This window comes from Protopterus annectens, chromosome 4.part0, assembly GCF_019279795.1.
Source record: "Protopterus annectens isolate FY-2018-M chromosome 4.part0, PAN1.0, whole genome shotgun sequence".
Lineage (NCBI taxonomy): Eukaryota > Metazoa > Chordata > Ceratodontiformes > Protopteridae > Protopterus > Protopterus annectens.
The window spans coordinates 1,080,408,247-1,080,415,817 of NC_056733.1; positions in this window are offsets into that span (position 1 = coordinate 1,080,408,247).

Genomic DNA, 7,571 nt, shown 5'->3' on the forward strand with positions numbered 1-7,571 from the left:
TACCTGTGTCATGAGGGCACAGATATACTGTGCATAACTGACTCAGCTAGGTCATCCAGGATTGGGGCTCCATAAAGAACAAGTTAACATGGAGGCTTTGCCTTATGGTAGCTTTGCTTGAAAGATGTCAAAGAACCACCACTGCTGCTTATTAAGTTTACTTATATTTTAATATATCCCTCCAGTTTTATACTACTATAAACCTGTAAGATGAGCAGATATATACATTGCATTACATTACATTTGTTTGCTAGGACAAGGTGACAATAAGTCTATCTAGTTTTCCATTTAAATGCAGTCAGCATTCCATATTCCTTATTTTTCTACCATCCCTCTCAGATCCCTTGACACGTATCTGGCATGGCTTAGTGGTAAATCACTTTGTCTATGGTGTACAGGATCCTAGGTTCAAGACTTGCAGGAGCTATTTATTTTTGGGTGAGAGGATGGCATAATGGTTAAGGTGTCTACCTTACAGAAACAAGGTGCATGGTTTGATTCTTACATAGGGTAATTGGCTAGGCTTGAAATGGCCCACAGGGGTAGTTAGCCTAATACTAACCTATGAACTTGTCCCATGCCCTCTTGAATACTTCCATGGATTCCACCTCCACCATTCATTTTAGTACTTCATTCTGTGAATCTACAGTCTCTCCATGAAGAAGTATTTTTGCAGACTACTTGGTCCATACTAATTGACTGCCTGCAGCCTTTCTCCTATGTTCTGTCCACTCATGACAACCCATTCATATCTCCATGATATAATATTTCTACATAATATCATGTGATCCTGTCTCTTCTGACCTCAAGTGAGATGAGCTTTAGCTCCTCTAATCTTCAATTATATTTTTCCCATCCATCTCCTTGCAGCCTTTTGGGGGCTGTCCTCTGGTCTTCTTCCAGCATCTTGATGTCCTTCTCTTTATATGGTTTTCAGTGATGTACTTTGTATTAAACGTGTGGCCTGAAGAGGGCCTGGTATAGTGAAAACATTAACTTTTTAATTCTGGAGTCTGTTCATCTGAAGATAGACCCCAGCATTTTGTTGGTTGTTACCACTGTCTTTTTACTGTGTTCCTGTAGGTACGGTTGCAGTTTGCTCAACGCTTTCAGATCCTTTTCCTGCTCTGCTGTTTTCAGTTGCAATCCTCCTCCTCCTCTGCTAAGAGTTGACATCACCTGCTGTACTATTCCTAAATTTGAATCATCAGCAAATGGGCTGATCCTGTTCTCTAGTCCAGCAGGTACTGTATATTTGAAATCAGCACTGAAGAATACTGTCCCCAGAAGCAATATTCCAGAATTTTCCCACTCATCAAACCCTTGGTGTCCCACCATGTAGCCACACAACAATCAGGTTTTTATCCATGTATGGCATAAATCTGACAACTTGGAGAGAGGGATCTGAAAAATACTATATCTGTTACTTGCTTAAGAAATTGTTTAGAAAGTCATATTGCAGCTTTAAATCATGATCAGTCTTTGCTACGGTGATTATCCAATGGTCAAATTCCCATTTAATGTTGTGAAGTAAGTAAAACTTGCTATGGCTGTGGTGGTCTCGTCACTCGTAGGAATGTGCTGGTTATTTTTTGTCTGGTTCAGAGCATGAGATTGAAACAGCTTTAGGTTAAGGACAAATTAAGAAGAATATCCAAGAACTGGATGCTTGTGAATTATACATGAACTGACATTTTTAGCTTGCACTCACTTGTAAGTAGTTCTTTTATTCTTTCTGGGAACCCAATTGATTGAAATAATGTCAACATTTTAGTGCTATACTCATAATTTTCCAGTATATTAAGCATTGATTTATGTCATAAATTATCAACACATTTTGATTTACTATACATAATCAGTCTACATCTTTCTCATTCTCTTCACATGGTTATCTACTACCTCTCTTCCAACCAACATCTTTTGCTTTACATCTTTGCTTTTAGTAATGACACCTCATCTTCTACAATAGTCCCTGCTTTTTCTTTACTATTTTATTAGAATCCTGTAATCTGCATCTACTAAAGCTGGTGAACTTCATTTTATTATGATCTTTCTCCCCCTTCTTCCAATGAAAACATACAAAGCTACAACAATTTCATTCATGCCACTTAAATCTGTCTTTCACAAACTCGAATTTCACCTGTGTGCAGCTCAGAGACTTGCAAATGAATACTCACCAGGGTACTTAAGTGTGAGAGACTCGAATACAGACAATTTGGAAACATATTTTTTTTCTGAGTTGGTGTGACCTTTGAGGCAGCATATTTAGTCTGCAGGATGTGGAAGTAGACCCCCCCCCATGTTGTTGGAGGTAGAACTGACATACCCCCTGCAGAAAATACTTGTTGTTAACTTCCTGCCAAGAGTGAACACAAGCAGTTTGAAGTGATCAGCAGTGATATACTAGAACAGATGTGAAAGGTACTGGATTTAACAAAGCTGAGACCATGCTTAATATTTTCTGGATGATTCACTTAATTTTACTAATACTGCATTCTTCTTTAAATCCATTCTCTTATTAAAATGTATCACACATTGTCTACTTGTATACTTTATACCTTCACGTGGTGGTTGCTTTCTCTTCTTATTCCACAAAAATACCATGTTCTAGTTCCTTTCACATATTTTTCTTCTAACTTTCTTATTTTCCGCTCCATTCATTGAATTTGTTTAACCTTTAGACAAAATCTAGCTGGAACCTAGTAGTTGAGTAAACTCAATACTGCTCTGCACTCCAGAATCACCTGACCCCACCACCACTTGTTAATCTGCACACCTACTACCCTCTGTACTGATGACAGTGATGTCTATGCAGATTGCTATGTCAGTTTATATAGGATTTAATTATGGCAATGCTCAAATACGGTACCTCTGAATGTCAATACTAACTGAAACCATGCTCTGTAGTTCTCAGAGTTAGGTCATACACTACAAATATTAGTGAGTTTTTTTTTTTTTTTTTTGTCTTATGGCAATATTTACCTGTAGGTCAAGGGTTTTTGAAATACTGGAAGTCACCTTAAACCCTCATCTTGATTTTGCTTCTCCCACACACACACAGACTTCAAATGTGATAAGTAGGAAAACAGGCCTTATTTATACTGAAATAAATCACTCCCCCTCACCCTCCATTTCATATTGATTTCCTTGTGTTTTTTTTCCCAGTGCTTGCTATAATCCACTTTCTACTTTCCTGTCTACCCCAAATGTGTATGACGAATATGGTGGCCACTACGGTTTGCATACCCACGCTCATGTTCCTGTTGGCTACTTTGGTTTCTATGCACCCTACATGTCACTTTGTGCCAAGAGCTTTCTCTAGGCACTGCAGCTCTGCATGCTAGCCACCTGTATTGCTATAGAGGGACAGATTTGTCATGATATCATACACATCACCCATGGACAGTGTAGTAGCACTACTTCTAAGGTGTGCTGATATAATGCTGCTATGCATGCTAGCCACCTGTACTGCTATAGAGGGGCAGATTTGTCATGATGTCATACACATCACCCATGGACAGTGTAGTAGCACTACTTCTAAGGTGTGCTGATATAATGCTGCTATGCATGCTAGCACTACTCAGCTACTTTATGTGGCATTTAGCTTGGCAGCACTGCTCTATAAATCTCTTTAATTTTACTTTTAAAAAGTCCGCCCCTGCAATGCTCATTCACATGCTCACACATCTGCTTGCCCTGAATAAATCATGAAATTAATAAATTCCGTGGGGAGATGTACGGGAAGCACTGGACCCTTTGTGGCACTCTTGATTTCCTTATTTCAGTTGGACAATAAAGAAATATATCTGGTAGAATGTAAATGTTATTTGATAGAATGGGAATGTGTATTTCTGTGTTATAGTACGGCATAATGAAAGCATTCTTGTAGCCTCTTACCTGTGCTATATCCCTTCAGTTTTGTTCTGGGGTACTAAGGAGCTGCACCTCCAGCAGAAAACCAGAAAGTATAAGAATGATAAGGCTTCTACATGGACTTATTGGAGGCTTGACATAATGCAGTAACTGTGAAATGGGAATGGTTGTACATTATATTCATCATTGGCCGGATTCACGAAGGCTTGCACGGAGTCTAAGAGTAGTGTAAGACTCCATGCAGCCTTCGCGATCCAGGAACAGCCCAAAGTCCGTGTAAGAGACAAGCTAAAACGGCTCTTACACGGAGTGGGTGTGGATAAGCTAATCACCTCACTTGCAGCCGAATAGCATGCAAATGAGGATAATTAGCGATCCAGGAAGCCCAGAACAGCCCGTGTAAGAGCCATTTTAGCTGCAGAAATGTACTCAGTTGACAACTGAGTACGTTTCTGCAAAAACTGCAATGGAGCCATGTCAGCTTCAAATAAAGGGTGCATATGTGTCAGGCAGCATGCCAATGGCCAAATATGTGGCCATTGGCAAAGTAACCTGATGCAAATATATTAAAAATATAATTTTTTTGTTTTCGGCGATTGCTGATGTTTAAACCCAGCGCAGCCCCGCGCAAACGGGCTGTGCTGTATAAAACATAAAAACGAAGGTTTTAAACCTACAAATGTAGGTTTTACGCAATACATGGAATGTCAATGCAGGGACCAGCAGACCAAAACCAACATGGCCACCGTGTAGTGGTTGCTAAGGGGGGAAGCTGAGTCTAAGACATGTAACTAAGCATTAGTAGGCAATCTGATGCAAGTGAGTGTAAGGATACTGAATTCCACTGTCACATAGCAAATGAGCACAGTCTGAGTAGTGTAAGAGTTACAGAAGGGGGAGGAACAGAGTAGGAGATAGGTGACATCACAGGGGGGAATGGTAGAAAGAAATGCAGTTCATTGGAGGTCAGAGTTACATGACAGATGTCAGACAGATATCATGGAAAGAGGTGTGCCACTAACTAAGCATGAGAAAGTCAAGAAATGGAAGGTGTACACTGTTGCCTACACCAAAGTTTCTTGCTGGATGTGTATGCGCACGTGTGCGCGCCATGAAGTGCGAGTAAGGCAGTGTGCGCGCGTGTAAGACAGACTGAGCATGTGGGAGCGTGTTGGGAGATGTTTAACACTGTTTGCGCGGGCGTGCACGCGTTTTAATCCAAATAAGCAGATTCTGAACTGTGTAAGTATGTGTGCGCCCGTGTAAGCCACTGTGAGCGTGTTTCTGCTGGTTTACACATGGCTCCATCCTGAGGAAACAGAAAGGAAAAAGGAAGCAACAGATTTAGTAGGAAGCTAGCAGGGAATACTGCTGGAGCTAGCAGGTGAAAACAATTAGATGCAGGCAATTACACAGGCAGAATAGTAGCCCAGCCCAGCACTTAAAACTCTGCAAACAGCAGTGCAAGATGTTTCTCTCAAGAGACACTGCAAGACAGGAGTTAAATTATCAGAAGTGAAAACTGAAAAAGCTGAACTCAGAGCAGAAATGTTAGGGGCTGCCATAGCTGTCATAATGAGACATAGGCGACTTGCTGGGGGTGGTGACAATGCAGATGGTGCCAGACAACCCACAGTGAGGAGACGGAGAAGAGTGTACAGGCCCAGGGTCACCTACCATGGGTTACATGAGCTGGAGATAGTAGAGCGCTATAGAGTGGACAGAGACCTCCTGCAGCAAATAGTGGAGCTGTGCAGGCCACGCCTCACACACAGAACCAACAGAGGGGAACCCATCCCAGTGGAAACCAAGGTATGTGTTGGCCTAAGAATACTAGCAACAGGTACCTTCCAGAGACCAACTGGTGATATGATGGGGATATCACAGGCATCAGCTTCCAGGGTACTGCACCAGTTCCTGGATGCCATGTCAGCACATGTCGGTGATCATGTATATTTCCCCAGTGCCCATGAGGTATTGGCCAGCAATATGCGTCTCTTCCAGCAAATAGCGGAATACCCTGAAGTAGTGGGTGCAATAGACTGTACGCACATACGCATCAAAGCACCAGCCGGTGAGCGGGGTAGGGCATACATCAACCGCAAGGGCTTCCCCTCCATCAACTGCCAGGTCGTGTGTGATGCCCAGGGCATAATAATGAATGTGTGTGCTGGCTGTCCTGGGAGCTACCATGATTCCCACATCTGGCATTTGACGCAGCTGTACCAGACATTTGCCAATGGGGACATCCCACATGGACACCTAGTGGGGAATGCAGGTTATGCACTGGAGCTGTGGCTGATGACACCCATCAGAAACGCACACACACCTGAACAGGAACGCCATAATGAGGCACACGCACAAACACGTAATGTAATAGAGCGTGTGTTTGGGCTGCTCAAGTCACGGTTCCGGTGTCTGGACACATCTGGTGGAGCCTTGCAGTACACACCAACTACATGTACCCAAATTGTCATGGTATGTGCTATGCTACATAATATGATCTTGCGAAAACAGCTGCAGCAGGACCAGCATAGGGCCGGGCCAAAAAGCCCCCCACCATTGCCAAGGCCATCACAGGCAGAGCGTGACTCGGAGGAGGAACAACCTGAGCCTGCCCCAGTAGGCAGAAGGAGGCATGCCCAGTATGCCCTGGCCTTGGCCAAGAGGCAACGCATAGCATATACACTGGCTCAGTAGGAACCCTGGGAATGATACCCCTCTCTGACTCACTCATATAGTAACAGGGATGCCTAACATGACACAACCTGCTCTCAAACATGTACAGGGAAGTGTAATATGCGCATCCGACAGAGGCAGCCCTGCAGCACCACCTGAGGCATGAATGCTATGTGTTAAGTAATGTAACACCATGTACTATATGCACACCTGAGGACCCTGACTAACATCCTACCCTCACCAAGCATCATGCCACAACATGACAATGAGATGATCAAGTGCAATAATTGACGGAAGTATCGCAGTTAGTCAAAGGGGATCCAATATGTGCCAGTCTGGGATGACATGCTGAGCATGACATGATGCACCACCTGCTAGGACTGGCGTGCACCTATCAGTGCAGGCCGTATGGATACTGGCAAAGGCTGTTGTTACCCACAGTGTGCCCTGAATAGGTAAGGCTCAAAACACAAACCTATCTTCATAGGTATCAGAAGGGATAAGAATAAGATAAGGGATAAGTCGAAACAGCAAGATGCATGCAGTCTAAACTCACCCAGTATGGAGAATGTTGATATCTGCTGTAACAGAAAACTGAGCCAAGGCTCACAACAGCACCCTAACACTACCAGGTTACACCTCATACTGTGCTGTACAGCCTCAAAACATGGAACAAGCTACAAAAGGAGGGCGACTAGCAAGAATTGTCAAGGATAACCACACCCCCATGTTGGTACCACAACAAAAGCAGCATGGACTAGCCATGGTCAAGTAACAGTGGCTAAAACTTCCCCCCAGTTTATAGCCTGCTACAGACTACTGTCCCAACACCAGGAACTGCACCTGGCCTATGCTGGAATACATGAATATATCAAGTCCTCCAAACCACATTATATTGGGTGACTGAAAATACCCAGACATAGACTGGGAGCATTATACTAGCTCCAACAGTGTAGGACAAAAGTTCATAGAATCCATAAACCAAAAGGCCCAGGAACAACGTACCACTCCCACAAGAG